Source organism: Lissotriton helveticus, chromosome 12, assembly GCF_964261635.1.
Source record: "Lissotriton helveticus chromosome 12, aLisHel1.1, whole genome shotgun sequence".
NCBI lineage: Eukaryota > Metazoa > Chordata > Amphibia > Caudata > Salamandridae > Lissotriton > Lissotriton helveticus.
The window spans coordinates 864,338,176-864,356,356 of NC_136073.1; the positions used below are offsets into that span (position 1 = coordinate 864,338,176).

General features: G+C 46.5%; 1 protein-coding gene across 3 annotated transcripts in view; it reads right to left on the reverse strand.

Annotated features, from left to right (window-relative positions):
* Nucleotides 1–11,463, reverse strand: part of LOC144797571 (kelch-like ECH-associated protein 1A) — a 107,575-nt gene extending 96,112 nt beyond the window's left edge. Inside the window, exon 1 of one of the 3 annotated variants that reach the window (XM_078668225.1) lies at nucleotides 10,945–11,463. The gene's annotated coding sequence lies outside the window, so the exon portion shown is untranslated. Of the gene's footprint in view, nucleotides 1–4,890; nucleotides 6,259–10,894 lie in introns of those variants that run through there. The other 2 variants (XM_078668224.1, XM_078668226.1) reach the window with 2 other exon arrangements.
* Between the last annotated feature and the right edge of the window lie 6,718 nt (nucleotides 11,464–18,181).

Here is an 18,181-nt window from a genome sequence, read left to right on the forward strand (position 1 = left end):
CAGAGTGGAGCTTCAGAGTGGAGCTTCGGAGTGCAGAGTGCAGATTCAGAGTGGAGCTTCGGAGTGCAGAGTGCAGATTCAGAGTGCAGATTCGGAGTGGAGCTTCAGAGTGGAGTGGAGCTTCAGAGTGGAGCTTCAGAGTGGAGTGGAGCTTCAGAGTGGAGCTTCAGAGTGGAGTGGAGCTTCAGAGTGGAGAGTGGAGCTTCAGAGTGGAGATTCAGAGTGGAGAGTGGAGCTTCAGAGTGGAGATTCAGAGTGGAGCTTCAGAGTGGAGCTTCAGAGTGCAGAGTGGAGCTTCAGAGTGCAGAGTGGAGCTTCAGAGTGGAGCTTCAGAGTGCAGAGTGGAGCTTCAGAGTGGAGCTTCAGAGTGGAGCTTCAGAGTGGAGCTTCAGAGTGGAGCTTCAGAGTGGAGCTTCCGAGTGGAGCTTCCGAGTGGAGCTTCAGAGTGGAGCTTCAGAGTGGAGCTTCAGAGTGCAGAGTGGAGCTTCAGAGTGGAGAGTGGAGCTTCAGAGTGGAGATTCAGAGTGGAGAGTGGAGCTTCAGAGTGGAGATTCAGAGTGGAGCTTCAGAGTGGAGCTTCAGAGTGCAGAGTGGAGCTTCAGAGTGCAGAGTGGAGCTTCAGAGTGGAGCTTCAGAGTGCAGAGTGGAGCTTCAGAGTGGAGCTTCAGAGTGGAGCTTCAGAGTGGAGCTTCAGAGTGGAGCTTCAGAGTGGAGCTTCAGAGTGGAGCTTCCGAGTGGAGCTTCAGAGTGGAGCTTCAGAGTGGAGCTTCAGAGTGCAGAGTGGAGCTTCAGAGTGGAGCTTCAGAGTGGAGCTTCAGAGTGGAGCTTCAGAGTGGAGCTTCAGAGTGGAGCTTCAGAGTGCAGAGTGGAGCTTCAGAGTGGAGCTTCAGAGTGCAGAGTGGAGCTTCAGAGTGGAGCTTCAGAGTGCAGAGTGGAGCTTCAGAGTGGAGCTTCAGAGTGGAGCTTCAGAGTGCAGAGTGGAGCTTCAGAGTGCAGAGTGGAGCTTCAGAGTGCAGAGTGGAGCTTCAGAGTGCAGAGTGGAGCTTCAGAGTGGAGCTTCAGAGTGCAAAGTGGAGCTTCAGAGTGCAGAGTGGAGCTTCAGAGTGCAGAGTGGAGCTTCAGAGTGGAGCTTCAGAGTGCAGAGTGGAGCTTCAGAGTGGAGCTTCAGAGTGGAGCTTCAGAGTGGAGCTTCAGAGTGGAGCTTCAGAGTGGAGCTTCAGAGTGGAGCTTCAGAGTGGAGCTTCAGAGTGCAGAGTGGAGCTTCAGAGTGGAGCTTCAGAGTGCAGAGTGGAGCTTCAGAGTGGAGCTTCAGAGTGCAGAGTGGAGCTTCAGAGTGGAGCTTCAGAGTGGAGCTTCAGAGTGCAGAGTGGAGCTTCAGAGTGCAGAGTGGAGCTTCAGAGTGCAGAGTGGAGCTTCAGAGTGCAGAGTGGAGCTTCAGAGTGGAGCTTCAGAGTGGAGCTTCAGAGTGGAGCTTCAGAGTGGAGCTTCAGAGTGGAGCTTCAGAGTGGAGCTTCAGAGTGGAGCTTCAGAGTGGAGCTTCGAGTGCAGAGTGGAGCTTCAGAGTGGAGCTTCGAGTGCAGAGTGGAGCTTCAGAGTGGAGCTTCGAGTGCAGAGTGGAGCTTCAGAGTGGAGCTTCAGAGTTCAGAGTGGAGCTTCAGAGTGGAGCTTCAGAGTGCAGAGTGGAGCTTCAGAGTGCAGAGTGGAGCTTCAGAGTGGAGCTTCAGAGTGCAGAGTGGAGCTTCAGAGTGCAGAGTGGAGCTTCAGAGTGGAGCTTCAGAGTGGAGCTTCAGAGTGGAGCTTCAGAGTGGAGCTTCAGAGTGGAGCTTCAGAGTGCAGAGTGGAGCTTCAGAGTGGAGCTTCAGAGTGGAGCTTCAGAGTGGAGCTTCAGAGTGGAGCTTCAGAGTGGAGCTTCAGAGTGCAGAGTGGAGCTTCAGAGTGGAGCTTCAGAGTGCAGAGTGGAGCTTCAGAGTGGAGCTTCAGAGTGGAGCTTCAGAGTGGAGCTTCAGAGTGCAAAGTGGAGCTTCAGAGTGCAGAGTGGAGCTTCAGAGTGCAGAGTGGAGCTTCAGAGTGGAGCTTCAGAGTGCAGAGTGGAGCTTCAGAGTGCAGAGTGGAGCTTCAGAGTGGAGCTTCAGAGTGGAGCTTCAGAGTGGAGCTTCAGAGTGGAGCTTCAGAGTGGAGCTTCCGAGTGGAGCTTCAGAGTGGAGCTTCAGAGTGGAGCTTCAGAGTGGAGCTTCAGAGTGGAGCTTCCGAGTGGAGCTTCAGAGTGCAGAGTGGAGCTTCAGAGTGGAGCTTCAGAGTGGAGCTTCAGAGTGCAGAGTGGAGCTTCAGAGTGGAGCTTCAGAGTGGAGCTTCAGAGTGGAGCTTCAGAGTGGAGCTTCAGAGTGGAGCTTCAGAGTGGAGCTTCAGAGTGGAGCTTCAGAGTGGAGCTTCAGAGTGGAGAGTGGAGCTTCAGAGTGGAGCTTCAGAGTGGAGAGTGGAGCTTCGGAGTGGAGCTGAGCTGCAGAGTGGAGCTTCAGAGTGCAGAGTGGAGCTTCAGAGTGGAGCTTCAGAGTGCAGAGTGGAGCTTCGGAGTGGAGCTTCAGAGTGGAGTGGAGCTTCAGAGTGGAGCTTCAGAGTGCAGAGTGGAGCTTCAGAGTGGAGCTTCAGAGTGCAGAGTGGAGCTTCAGAGTGGAGCTTCAGAGTGCAGAGTGGAGCTTCAGAGTGGAGCTTCAGAGTGCAGAGTGGAGCTTCAGAGTGGAGCTTCAGAGTGCAGAGTGGAGCTTCGGAGTGGAGCTTCAGAGTGCAGAGTGGAGCTTCGGAGTGGAGCTTCAGAGTGCAGAGTGGAGCTTCAGAGTGGAGCTTCAGAGTGCAGAGTGGAGCTTCAGAGTGGAGCTTCAGAGTGCAGAGTGGAGCTTCAGAGTGGAGCTTCAGAGTGCAGAGTGGAGCTTCAGAGTGGAGCTTCAGAGTGGAGCTTCAGAGTGGAGCTTCGGAGTGCAGAGTGGAGCTTCAGAGTGGAGCTTCAGAGTGGAGCTTCAGAGTGGAGCTTCAGAGTGGAGCTTCAGAGTGGAGCTTCAGAGTGGAGCTTCAGAGTGGAGCTTCAGAGTGGAGAGTGGAGCTTCAGAGTGGAGCTTCAGAGTGGAGAGTGGAGCTTCGGAGTGGAGCTGAGCTGCAGAGTGGAGCTTCAGAGTGCAGAGTGGAGCTTCAGAGTGGAGCTTCGGAGTGGAGCTTCGGAGTGCAGAGTGCAGATTCAGAGTGGAGCTTCAGAGTGCAGATTCAGAGTGGAGCTTCAGAGTGGAGCTTCAGAGTGGAGCTTCAGAGTGCAGAGTGGAGCTTCAGAGTGCAGAGTGGAGCTTCGGAGTGCAGAGTGGAGCTTCAGAGTGGAGCTTCAGAGTGGAGCTTCAGAGTGGAGCTTCAGAGTGGAGCTTCAGAGTGGAGCTTCGGAGTGGAGCTTCGGAGTGGAGCTTCAGAGTGCAGAGTGGAGCTTCGGAGTGCAGAGTGGAGCTTCAGAGTGGAGCTTCAGAGTGGAGCTTCGGAGTGGAGCTTCGGAGTGCAGAGTGCAGATTCAGAGTGGAGCTTCAGAGTGGAGCTTCAGAGTGGAGCTTCAGAGTGGAGCTTCAGAGTGCAGAGTGGAGCTTCAGAGTGGAGCTTCAGAGTGCAGAGTGGAGCTTCAGAGTGGAGCTTCAGAGTGGAGCTTCAGAGTGGAGCTTCAGAGTGGAGCTTCAGAGTGGAGCTTCAGAGTGCAGAGTGGAGATTCGGAGTGGAGCTTCAGAGTGGAGAGTGGAGATTCAGAGTGGAGATTCAGAGTGGAGAGTGGAGCTTCAGAGTGGAGCTTCAGAGTGGAGCTTCAGAGTGGAGCTTCAGAGTGGAGCTTCAGAGTGGAGCTTCAGAGTGGAGCTTCAGAGTGGAGCTTCAGAGTGCAGATTCAGAGTTGCATCATTGTAACAGGTGCATCAACCAACTGAGCTAGCTTGAAAAATTCCGGAGTGCAAACATACTAGATTAATAATGTAAGGTTCCTTTTGTAACACCTGCTTAGGACAGCTGCTAATCACCAAACATCTGATGCAGAGACACGCATTTTTTCCTTGACTGAAGCAACTATAACGATGATGCATATGTCATAAGTACATAGAAAGCTCACGAAAGTAAGCATGTGATGCTGAACATTTAAAAACATGATGGAATAACAATCTAGTATTTTAGCTATTCATCTTAACAAGACCAATGCATTGAACACCGTTACGTTGGCTGATAAAAGCGCATTTTATTTACAGTAGTCTAAAAGAGCAAAACTGCAGGAAAATGACCACTATACAAAATAAAAATAGCACTACTCTGCGCGCCGCCACTCCCGTGCACCATTTTAATTATGAAGACCCGGCCCGCCTCCAGTGCGTACCACTACCAACTATTTAATTAATTTTAAAAAGGCTCAGGCCAGGCCGGTAGGGCGTGCGCACCACGGCACCATAATTAATGTTTATAGGCCGGGGCCCGTTACCATCCGTCCTTGGAGTGCGTTGCGCACTGTAACTATTATAATATAGGCTTGCCTGCTTGCTTGCTTCAGCAGCAGCCGAGGGCAAATGGAGCAGGCGAGGAAGCAACAGGGGTTGGGGGGCTGGTTGAGTGCAAGGGCGAACCCAATATGGAGGGAAGCGGCACACAGGCAAGAACAGAGAGCAACACTGAGTGCGGCCCCGGGAGCAAAGAAGTACAGAAGCGAGAAAGCATGTTCTATAGGAGGGACAAACACGAGTGACAAGTTGGGACATAAATAAGAAGCAGGCAAATGCGCGACAGGAAAGCAACTAATTAGTGCACGCAGCAGGCCTGGAGGCAGGCAGCCAGCAGCAGCCCTGCCCCGCCGGTCGGTGACGGAGACGGAGTGACAGACTCTGAGTGACTTACTTTGGTCTTCGGACTCGGATTCGGAAATCGGACAGGGCAGCTCAGCGTGGGCGGGCCTGGCCGCCTGGCTGCTTTGTCTTGGACTTGGAAGGCAGTTAAGTTCGTAGTTTTCGTTGTTCTTCTCTTGTCTTCTTCTTTGGCTATGCGCGCCGCCTGCCGCGCCCCATATGCCACGCACAGGGGCTTACTGCTTATTGGCCCGCATGATGTTGTGCGTGCCCTGGGGCTGCCTGGCATTGCTCACCACCACTCAGCAGCAGCCAGCCCTGCTGCCCACGCCCCCCACGCACGCGGCACGCGCATACGCGGCGGCGGAAGTGCGGAACGGAAAGTGAAAGAAAAGGATAAAGGCCTGTCCCGCGTCCCGCCGCCATTTCATAGAATCAGGCGGGCTTAGACTAAGATAACAAAAAGTGCCTTACACACTGTGTAAGGCACGGTTTGTTATCATTGTCACTTTTGCCTCATGTAATGTAACGTTTGCCTTTGTATTTTGTTCACTAGTAATGTTCTCATGTATCAGTTCTGTTTCTATTGTGAATTCGCTCTGACACCTTCGGGTGAAGTCCGCACATCCCTTCTTACTCGGCTTGCTTAGCTGGCAGAATGGTGTTGCAGCGTTGGCTAGGAGTTTATTATAGTTGAGCTTTTTTCTTTCAGTCAAACAATAAAGTAACATTCATACAACCTAAATTCAGGATGCTGCCTCCCTGCCAATGTTTTAGTCATCTCTCTTTTTAAAGTCGGGAACATTCTGTTAAAACAGCTGTTTAGGATGTAAGGTATTACTTCTCACGAAACAGACTGATTTTTGATAATGTCCTGAATGCAGCAAGGACCGTCTGAATCAATGTAAAGAATTGCAGTGTTCCTAATGTTCTATATGCGATTTGCCTTCAACTAGTAATTACCATTGGATCATTGTGTGCTGTCTCACTCTTAATGCCTGTTTAAAAAGAGTGCTCTATATGCTGGACCCAAGTATGTTGCTATTTAAACAACACCAGCGATCAATGCACGCTTCCACCACACGCACACAGAACCAGACGTCGGTGCACGCTTTCACCAGGCGCACACACACACCACCAACCGTCAGTGCACACTTTCACCAGGCACACCCCATCAGCCGTCAATGCACGCTTTCACCGGGCACACACGCCACTAGCTGGCAGTGCACACTTCCACCAGGCACACACACCATTAGCCATCAGTGCACATTTTCTACAAGCACACACACACCACCAGCCATCAGTGCACGCATCAATGGTTAGCACATCCACAATTAACTATTGTAGCAATCGCAGTATGGCGCACTTTACTTCTAAACATGTCAGTGCACGCTTTTCCACCATGCACACACACCATCAGCCATCAGTGCACACTTTCAACAGGCACACACACACCACTAGCCATCAGTACATGGTTTCATCAGGCATACCCACCACCGGCCGTCAGTACACACTTTCAACAGGCACAGACACCATAAGTCATCAGTGCACGCTTTCACCAGGCACAAACACCACCAGCCGTCAGTGCACGCTTTCACCGGGCACAAACACCAACAGCCGCCAGTGCACCCTTTCACCAGGCACAAACACCAACAGCCGTCAGTGCACGCTTTCACCGGGCACAAACACCACCAGCCACCAGTGCACCCTTTCACCAGGCACAAACACCACCAGCCGTCAGTGCACACTTTCACCAGGCACAGACGCCATAAGTTGTTCGTGCACGCTTTCACCGGGCACAAACACCACCATCCGTCAGTGCACGCTTTCACCGGGCACAAACACCACCAGCCAATACAGAGTTTGGAAAAGAATTCATGCAACACATTGTCATATACAATGCCAATAACTCAAACTTGAATGCTGCGAGACCTATTGCATTGCAAATGCTTGTTTAAATACTCTTTAAAGCCTGTAGCACACTTACATATCTTGCATACCAGCATCACCCGAAAGACACAGACCTGGCATTATTTAGAGTTCCAGCAAAGAAAACACATTAGGCCTGAATTCCAGCATTCTAAAGAAATCAGCTCTGTCAACCTGCTTACAAGCGATAACTAAGCCTCCACCACTCCGGAGACAAAGCCATACAATTTGTTTAAGCACCATAGGTCCACCAAAACACTCTAAATCCCTATTCCAACAAATGCCTGATACGCTGCAAATTTCACATGCCCTGTAAATTCAAAGAACTTAGATGTGATCGACAGCTGTGCAAATTAGATTGAATATAAAAGCATAATCAAAATTGTTACTACTGGTAAACATTGAAATGAGATTGAAAATGTTATATTATTATTAATAGATTTGTACAGCGCATAGCTGCCCCAGCAACGGGGCGTTCCAGCGCTACCCAAGAGACAGATACCAAAAGCCACTCTAACAAACCCGAACAGTTAAGCTAAAAAGAGCATGGTTTTTAAAGCTTTACGAAAGGTCAGATGATTCTGAAGTCCTCTGATAGACAGCGGGAGGGAGTTCCAGAGTTGAGCCGCCTGGACCTTAAAAGATCGACCGCCAGACCTGGCTCTTTGAAAACGGGGGATACACACCAATCCCAAGTTGGCAGAACGAAGGGGACGGTTCGGGATGTATTGAACCAATAGATCTGCTAATATCGGAGGGTCTTGCTGAAACAGAATTGTATGCGCTACGCACAAGGACTTGAACTGGATCCTTTTGGCTATTGGTAACCAATGAAGTTTACGTAAAGAATTAGATACAGAACAAAACTTGGGCAGTGCTAACAGAGCTAACATTTCCCATATACATGTGTATATGGGAAATAGCAATACATTTTTTTTTTAAAGCATAAAAAGAGGATCGCTCGTTGCTGATTATGTTGAAAAATAAGAAATACACTCATCTGTAAGATCACTGAAACTTCTGAGATTTTCTGGAATGTTTTAAAACATATGAGTTCTCTTTTCAGCTTGATTAATAGAGCGTCACTAGTGGCCAATTGGACTCCCAATCAGAAGGTTAATGGTTCAAATTTCACTATTGAACAGTCAATTATTTGTACATCGAAAGTCTGGTCAGAAACAAGTGTTTCAATGATTTCACAAATAAATTGTCTTTGTTTCAATATTAGTCTGGTGAATTTTGGGTTAAGAAATATGGCTAATGATGGAAGCACTTGTGCGCCAGACACCTGCAGGATAGAGAACAAGGAGAACAGAGGCAACAAAACTGATGCAAACATGATGTGGCCACCAGGGACCCCCAACAGGGATGTAAGTGTAAAGTAATGGGTAGAAACATGGTGCACCTAGAGACATGAGTGGGACGGGAGGTGGGATGAAATGGAATAAACTGCACTACTAATGCTCACTTTTTGGGAACATGTGCTGGAAAAGGTAGAGGAATTAGCTAAATGACAAGCATGCTGCTATCACAGGGTACATCAGCAGTGGACAAGAAAATAAGAAAAACAACAGAATAGATGTCATAAGTGCTGCGGCACCAGCAAAACAGTGGGTGACTCCTGATTGTGGGGAAAATAGCAACCGGTGTGACACCAACGGGTGCAAGAAGGAAGAAGGTGTGATAATAAGGGGAAGGCCAGTCCCTCATTTACGCTATGCTGACTTCTGTCTAGCATGTTCTTAGCCGAACCTCTAAGTGCATCAGCCGCCCACAAAGGTGCAAAATCAACGGGTCTTGCTTGAACTACATGAAAAAAAACTAGACAGTCAGCAAAAGCAGCATTCTTTTTGTGGGGGGCGTACATTTTTGATCAGTTGTCTAACTTCTTGCCTTGACGTACCCTGGTACTACCAATGCCAGAGCGTATGTCTAATCGGAATGAAGCCACAATGCATCAACTTAAAAATAAGGGAAATTGTGGTTAGTGTGGACACCACATACACTATGAGTGTCACAGCTTTCAAAAGTAGCCATTGAACTGATGGTGTAGGAAGGGTTTGTGTATGGCAATGGATGCCTCTGAGTTATAAGCTATGAATTCTTCTGGTCAGAGGAAAGTAAGTGGTAGTGGAAGGTATGATGGGCCTGTGACTTAGGATTTAAATGTAAGTAGAATGAAGAAAAACTACAATTAGTGGTGAATTACTGTTAGGAATTAGGGTCAGGATGAATGAAGTGCAGTACAAGATGTTACTGCACAGGAATAAGTAAAAGAAGGAGGCTAATAGTAAAAGAGAAGAGATGTAGGACAGGCTGGCAATGAGGAGAATGGGGTATGCTAAGGGGGCGAGGAACAGGATACACTGACAGTCAGTGCACAGGAAAGGGATGCAGGGCTGGGTGGTAGTGCATTCACACATACAGAGACAACACATTGGCATGCAGGTGCAGGGTAATGTGGTAGTGAAGAGGAGTAGGTGCAAACGGATGAAGAGCAAAGTTAAACAGTTAGCAGACACGATAACAATACAGACGATGTGGTGGAAGAAAGATAGACTGAGCACAGATGAAACAATGTAGGCAGGCTGAAACAGTGTAGTAATGGGCAGGGTGTAACTTAGTTGAATAAAGTACAATGAGCCACGTCTGCCCAGGTAATAAGCAGCCTCTAGAATCATGAGGGTGCAGGTTTGTTCACAGGCAAAAGCCATATGCAATATATTCCATGAATTTACAATTTAATTAGACTTTCAGGTTCCAGTTTTATGACATGAGACTATATTTCACTTTAGCCCAGAGTCTACAGTTACAGGCACTTTCCCTCTCTCTTAAATGTTCGACGCATTTGGTGGATACTCGTACATTGCATTAGGCAAACTTTCTGCACAGTCAGAACAACAATGACATTGCAAAACTCAGGCCAAAAAGAACACAGGAGAAACCTGGCACACATCCAATCAACATGACTCTAGATGTTAGCATAGCAAGCGTGCCTTGAGCCATCTGAAGTGAAGGATTACAAATTTTGGTGTAAGAAGTAGACCGAAAAAACAGTAAGCAGAAATATTTACATTGTACTACTCTGAAGCGTGACCCACATCATTCCGTTGAATGGGTCACATCCGAGATGAAACACAATGCTGCTGAGCTGCACAGAGTGATGTGTTTTATACTCTGTAAAGGGAAGTAGCATGAAAGTGGTCTCTCAATAGCACCACAATCACTCAAAAAAAGGTAAAGGCCAGATTTGCAGTTTTCTCTTATGCATGAAAAAAGCCTGAACATATGAACGCATGTTCGCAAACCCTGTTTAGATAATAGATGTATCATTTACTACAAAGGAAATGTCAGTGTGCATCAATATTTCCCCATTCACTAGCGCTATTATGGCTTAGAGAAGTTGTGGCAATTCTTTGGTGTAGAATGCATCAACGAGAGCATCAGTTTTCCCTATTTTAACAAATGGGGTAGGAGTTTAAAGGATACTGATGAAACATATTTTTTTTAATAAAAGGGAAAGAAAAATATATTTGAAACATGTCTCCATTTTCTGTGATAGTCAAGCTGTTTTGCAAGTCTTTAAAACATGTTTTCTTTCTGTTTTTGAAGTACACTAATATTTGCATGGTTTCATGTGGTATGAAAATTGCTACTGTTAACTCGTCAATTATGCATTTTTGTCACAGATTAGTTAGTTCAGTCTCACTTCTGGAGAACTACCAAGACCTGTTTTTTTTAATAATATGTAGATTACACTGAAGGCAACAAACACCCTTTTATTCCCTATTTCAGTATATAAAGTACCATTTATTGCAGGAATATTTTAAAGAAATTTTAAAAACCTACTCCAGTAACGCATCTTTTAGCCGCTGCAAACCACGTACAAGCCAGTCCTTTCAAAAGTATTTAGCTGCCAATATAATTGTATCTATAAAAACATATTTTCCATTAGCTTTTAAAGTGTGCGAATATATTGGACGTTTATTTATTAAAAGAAATATTTTTTTTTTTAACTTTTGAACTAAAATAATACAGGCTACACTTACTTACACTGGGTGTGTATATATATATAATGTTGATATAAAAGACATATTTACACTAGTCAGACAGGAAGGAGGACTTACAGCTCTGAGGGGCGTCTGGGAGAGATCCTGTCAGGTGTCTAAGTGTATACCTGCTGAGCGATCCCTCCGCCGCTCGCGCTGCGCAGCGTGCTTCGTCCCTGACGCGCGCGACGATATCCCTCCGCAAACCGTTATTCTTCCCGTGACGTGTCGGGGTCTGTAGCATCATCTTTCGCGTAGCGCGCGCGGTGGGCGTCAGTTAGTTCGCAGGGAGGGTGCTCGCGCGCGCTGGGCAGGTGTTCCTTCGCGCGCGCCGCGTTCTGTCAGCCGTTGGAGACTTCCGTTGACACCTGGAGCCGCGGCGGGGGAAGCCCTGGGTGCAGCGCAGGCGGCGCTGCGCTATTCTGAGCCTCGTCAGCGGGCGGAGGGGGCGTGGGAAGCCGCCGAGCGGTAGCGGCCGGGGCCAAGGAGGAGGGCAGAGCGCCGAGAGGACGCTGTCAGTCACGTAGGGCTCGCCGCAGTCACGGTGACTTGGCACTTTGGCGCCTCTCCCGCCCACAGGGTGACGCGCGGCCGCATTCTTGACATACCGGGCCCGTGGCGAGGAAGCGAGAGCGTTTACCGGAATCACCCCGGACGGGGAGCGGTGCACGGGCCAAACCGCCAAACCGCGACGAAGAATAGGGCCAGAGCACAACGACGGTATACTTCAACAGTATTACCGTCTCCTAATTGATAGAGTGCTTAACGCGTTGCTAAAGTATACAAACGAAGAATTAAAAAAACAAAAAACAGACTGAAGTGTCAACCTGGGGATTGCCACATAGGGCTGCCAAACGATAGCCAGGCCCTTCTGCATGCTGGCATTTGCGAATAGCTAATGTGTGATTTAGGTTTACAGAGATGAAAACACCGAGAACTAATAAGGTCATTAACGTGAATTCGAGTTGTGGAAGCTTAATAAGGTTTTGTAAAGCAGAGGAAGCTTAAATGTGGGTTTCTAAAGCAACTCGTGAATCTTGCTTCTAAATAAGGAGTTTGGTCTGCATTGGATGTAAATGTTATCCTTGTGTATGTGCCACAGTGCTTATTTTACCGTCCTCGAGTACCTCTGTGTTCACATGTTTTCTAGTTCACTCTTAGGTGCAAGACTGAAAAGGGCATTTAGTTGCTCGTCTTAGGTGTGTGATCCCTGATATTCTGACAATAGAAGCTCTTGCTTTCTAAAAGACACACTATATTACAGGCTTTAAGTTTGGCCTTGTAGCTCTGCACAGCAATGTAATACGCACGCAGTATCATGGTGTGAGCTAAATACCATGTGCAGTCTTCGCCCGTTTATTATATTGCCTCTGGCCAGAGGATGTACAGGGTGCAGTTCCGGTTCATACCAGCAGAGAAGGAGCAGTGCTTGGTGATTGTTACTTCCCTCCCCAACTTGTTGTTGGACTTTGCTGTTGCACCTGGCGTGCAAAGTTTCTGATTCTTTGGCTTGGGGTTAAAAATGGTCCTGAGGTTGTTCTGTTGAGAGGAGCGGTTGCCGCAGTTTTCAGCTTGTGGCTGCCCTGGGGGTATCGATGAGATTGTTTCCAATGACGCTTGGCTCAAGGGTAGGCCTGCTGGCAAGTGGCTCTTCGGGGCCAGTCTGCTGGTACGTACCATCGCAGTCAGTTTCTTGCTTCTTGATTTCTTGAGTTGGCTGGGCTAGAAAAAATACTCTTTGGAGCCATGACACATTTCTGGTGGCTGTTTCTTGGCCCTTTCAGGCAGTGACCATGGTACCATCTGAGCAGACGACTGTCCATGTGCCTGGTTCGAATGGTGTTTGAAACTTCCATCTGGGTCTCCTGTCCCTTATCAGGACTGGTCCCCGGGTGACAGCATCTGAACTCTTGCACGGTGCTTCTTTCTTGCATGTACATTTGTTTGAGTGTGCCTGGCTTGGGCTTCAGTCCGGTCATATGCAGACGATGCCAATTCTGGGGAGACTGGATGTTGTCATGCTTATGACCGTTGAGCCTCAGGGACCCTGGTGACTGTTGTGTGGTAAACAAGGCACTGGATAGTCTTTGGTCTGCGTCTGACAGCTATTGTCTGATGCTACCCCCAGTCTGGGTAGGACCGGGGGAAAAAATTTAAAGTGACCTCTGGTAGCAAACCAGATGCATAAAATCAAAAATTACGCAAACTGAACTTGCAATGCATTGGTATTTTGCAAGATTTTGGAGACTGCATGCATTTTGTTTTGCCACAGGCAATGTTTGTGTCAATATCAGGGAAATGGACATTAAAAACAAGCCCAAAAACTGCCCCCAAAAAATCCCACATAGTGATCTGTCAGACCCGCCCATCAGGCACGGTCTTCTTGCCCTATAATCCAGTCTGACCTTGCCTTCGATCCAGGTTAATGGCAAGTCATATCTACGGGCATATGAATTTCAACATTTTCCCATGTTGCCAGGAAAATTCCTCATCGAAGGCTTCATTACGGCAAGGTCCTGACATTCCATGGTCCTCCTTGGTCACTGTTTTCGTTCTGGGGTATATAACTTTCTGCTCTGCGCTATGTATCCTGCTCTCCCAGCTGCAAGGACTGCGCGGGTGTGGCATCTTAACCATATCTACTGCTCTTCATGTGCTCTCAGCAGCGTCCATGCTATTATTGGTGGCAAGGTTTTACTGTGCTTATGGCAGAGCTGATGCTATCAGTCGTATGCTTTTGCTCCGGCATGCCAAGCAGCTCCATGCGTAACTTCTGAGAAACAAGGGCTCACAACTGTTGTGCAACTTTATCACTCCAAAACTTGTATATGAGGAATTTATTTTAAGCTGCAAACAATATACAGATCAATTACGTTTCCGTACATCACTACCACATCATCTCCATTTCCTACTCTGACTGTTAGTCCAAGCTAACTGTGGGCCTCAGCAGCAGCCAGATTTCTCCACTTGCACTTAGCCTAGCAAGGCTCATCAACAGACTTTACAAATGTACCATAGCATAAAGAAACCAGTCTGGGCAAAGCATGCAAATGTCAGCAATAGCTTCCACTGCGTAACAATTTATTCCCCACTGATAGATTATCACTAACCCTCTTTTGGAACCTCTGCGGGTCTGGTTGGTGCTCACCTGTAAAGAAGAGTGCACACTTCCTAGTTCATTTGGTAGGCGTGTTAGAGGTATAATACCTAATTTTACAATCCAAGTGTGTCCATTTCAGCTTGTGGCCTAGACTTTCCATCATGTATCTACCCAGGCAAAAAGTACAAGCTATCGAAGTGCCATACTTTGTTTATTTACAGTGCTTTTTGCAACAGTGCAGTACATGAAGGAAAGACCGCCACCGCTCTACGGAAAATCACACGTTCACAATACATAACCATTCCTTCTCTCGTTGTTTCATCACTAGTGTCTCACTCACATTAGAGTAGTAAGGTTTTTACCTCCTTTTTGTTCTCGGATGAAGGACCTCAATTGTCCCTTCATGTTAAAAATTATTCCCCAGAAGCAGATTGGTAAACATGAAATACCACTCACAAGAATAGGTGCGAGAATGGTTCGCCGTATGTCTTTCAAGGATCCATTTAAGTACGAGCTGTGCCATTCCTCACCAGCTGAATATGTAAATGTACCGATATCTTTAGGTGGGAACAGTCTCAGGAATGTATTCTCCCTTGATGCTACTTGCCCACTGGGCTTGAAGCTGTTAGTAGTGACTTGCACGTTACCCACTTACTGTACAGTGAGAAACTGCAGGTCTAGCAAACCTTTTCTGTCTGCAGTGCTTTGTGAAAACAGCATGATGCACAAAGCCCTGTTGAGTTTGTATAGCGATGACTTGATAAACCCTACTGCCTGGCTATTCAGTCTTTGGGCCTGAAAATATGTGCAACTGGATGGCTGAGAATGACTGTTCTGCCTTAATAGCCGCAGCCATTTAAATTCACGTGCTGGTCAGACTTTTTCGTTCAGCCCCCATATCGTGTGCATCAATTCCATATTTGCCAAGCAATTCACAAAAAGAGCAAGTCCAAACAATAAAGCCCATCCAAATCTTCTCCCACCATTTATGTTGCTGCAACCCTGAACAGAACCATTATCTCCCTTAAATTTTCCACGGATTACTGTATGCTGGACTTTGTGTTTACAGTAAGGGAGTCTTCTGTTCAGCTCGCAGGAGTGTGTTGCCCTCATCAGATGACTTCAGAGGTGTTGATAAATGAACAAAAAAACAATTGTGAACAAGTACTCCAAGCAAGATAAGTCTCACTGTGGTTTCAATCACTTCAAGAAAGGAGCACAATAGTCAGCAATGTGTACAGAATGATTTCCACCCACATTCACCTTAACAGGGTCCCACATTGTGTAAGCACCATCTGCAGCCTTTGATGATTTTAGTGGAAGGACTGGTTTACGACACAAATGGATAAATGGTTCTTGTGTAAGCGCACCACAGAAAATAAGATGACCACTTTTATTTTAGCCAGCAACACATGCCGAGATTGCAGGTCTACCTGTTCCTACATTTGGAAAAGTTTAACTATAAATCCCAGAATCCAGTGCTGTTGGTGAAAGCGCATAGGCTGGATGACCAAGAATATCGTGCTAATGGGGTCACTTGATATAATGATGACCTGTTGGCAGTTGTTCCATTTTATAACCATGTGTGCAGATATGTCTGGTGGTTTTATGTGCATGCTCTTCCATTACACCGTAGCCCAGCAGTGGGGCAAAGCACGTTACAAAAAAAGCCATACTTCAAAACGACATTCATCCCTCTTTCTTTCTTTTTCTTGTTTGTCCTCATTTCACTCTAAGCATCTGCTATTTTGCATAGAAAAAACTCTTCCAAACTGGGCGCCCTGGGTCCATGCTCTTGTATTCGCTTTTAGGCCGACCAGGCCAGCTTCTTTTGTGCGAGGCTTGGTGTTATCATTGGACCGCGGGTACTTAGACCAGCCTCATTTCTGTTCCCCAAATAATTAACGGTGCCCAGATACTCCCTTCCCCTTGGTCCAGTCTCGCCATGCTCAATACTGCTCTCGACCAGATCTCATATTGTGGTGGCTCAGGGTCTTTCCACAACCTGCAAATCTCTCTACGGGCTACTAATATCAAGCAGAGGAATAAACCAATCAATTTGTTATATCATTGATTTATAAGATTATTCTCAATATCGAAAACAACTAGTGACAAATTAAGGTTAATCTTAACTTTAAAAATTCCCTCCAATGCCCTCCCCACATTCCCCCAAAAACCCCTTAAGGATCCACAGTCAAAAAACTATGCAAATCATCAGCCTCCAATAAACCACACCTGGGACACTTCGGAGCTGAGTTTAAAGCAAACCTAGCTATCTTTTCTGGGGTGTAGTACAGTCTATTCAGCACAAGGAAATGATTCTTCTTTAGGGAGGCTAATTTGACATACTTGTATAAATTATGAAGGGAGAGAAAACACAAATCAACAGAAACATCTTCCAGGGATGATGAGTTCCATACCCTATAGGGGAGAGGAAGGTCTGAATCCTCTGCATTAATTAAAGCCCTATCCCATATCCCTACCTCCTTTTTTTGGGATTTACATTTTGGAGTGTATTTTCTATCTCCCAGTTTCCACCTATAAGGTCTCTCTCGGCAGCAAACCAAGAACATATTTGCAAATATTTGAAGCGGGAGGAGTCGTCTCCTATCTTTGCCTTTAACACATCCCATGGATGAACTCCGTCCACAGATATTAAATCGGATCAGATGACAATTCCCGCCCTCCTAATCGGAATAGCCAAGATGTCATTTAGGCTGGCGGGAAGCCATTGAGAACCCAAATAGGGGCAAAGTCGAAATAATATCTTATTCCCCATTTCGTTTTCAAGTTTTGCCACACCCTGAGAGCTGACCTCATTACTTTCAACCGTACCTTTTTGAAAAACCTGGAAGGACCAAATTTATATAAAAACCCGGTACTACCTCCCTCAAAATGAACCACTGCATTCAGAATCATTCCCCAATTAGAACCAGGAGGGCTGGAAAGTAAACAACGGATATTTTTAAACAAAAAGGCAAGAGAATATAAAGATACATCTGAGAGAGCGAGGCCACCTTTAATTAGCCTCCGTTTTAACTTCTTCCAAGATAGCCTGGAGTTTTTGTTGGCCCATATAAAGCTCCCTATCTTACTTTGGATTTTCCCCAGTAATTTCCCAGGAAAATCAAGTGGGACAGCCCCAAATAGGTATATCAGCTTCGGCAAGATAACCATTTTGACCAGGTTTACCCTGCCATAAATAGTAAGGGGAAGATTCTGCCATTTCAAGAAAAGATGATCAATTTCTTTAGGCACTTTCTTCAAGTTCGTTGTGGGGATATCCTCTATATTATGGGTTATAATAATCCCCAAATACCTGAACTCCCCACAGTGTCTCCCAGTGTAGTCCTCAACTCCCCAGCACATAACCTCGGTCTTGGAGGGATTGACCGAGTATCCAGAGTGCTGACCAAACTCAGCCAAGATATTTTCTTCCCTGGGAAACACCTCTGCTGGGTTGTTGGTATACACCAGCAGGTCATCAGCATAGAGGGCCAACTTACACTTATAATCAGAAACCTGGAATGGGGTGATCTGCTCATCAAGTCTCAAAGCTTGAGCCAGGGGCTCAATGTAAATATCAAACAACAGGGGTGAAATAGGACACCCCTGTCGTGTTCCCCTTTGAATACTGAAACTTGGAGTCAATAATTCGTTAAGAAGGATAACAGCCGAAACCCCTTCATAGCATCTAGTTAGTACATTAATAAACGGAAGACCAAAACCCATTAATTTTAGGGTCTCCCAGAGGTACAAGTGAAATAGAGTGTTTCCCTTGGCACAATTCATTTGTTAAGCCCACATATTAATTTTGAACACTTTGACATTTAAGCACGATAAAAACAAACCAATACGTATGTAAAAAACTTGTACAAATTTATTATTGTTAAAAACATAAAGAATCACAAGTTAAAAAATATGGTGATACCATATTACAAATAAAATTAAAAAAAGGGGTAGGAAGAGGACAACCTTTTCTTCCAACAGTGTAAAATCAAGCCTAACACAATATAATGAGAAAAATAAAACACAAATCCAATTGACGATATAAAGTAAATTAATCAAATTCTGCTACAGCACAACAGAGAGAGACACATAAAGACAATACAGTTTTGTCATTGCAGCTATAGCACACCGAGTATATAAATCTCAGGCTGGCAATCTTGGGTACATATACTTATTGTACTTTACAAAATTGACACGGTTACTCAGTTGTGCAATTCGTTTTGCGTCGACGCGTTTCGATGGCTTATTTCATTTGC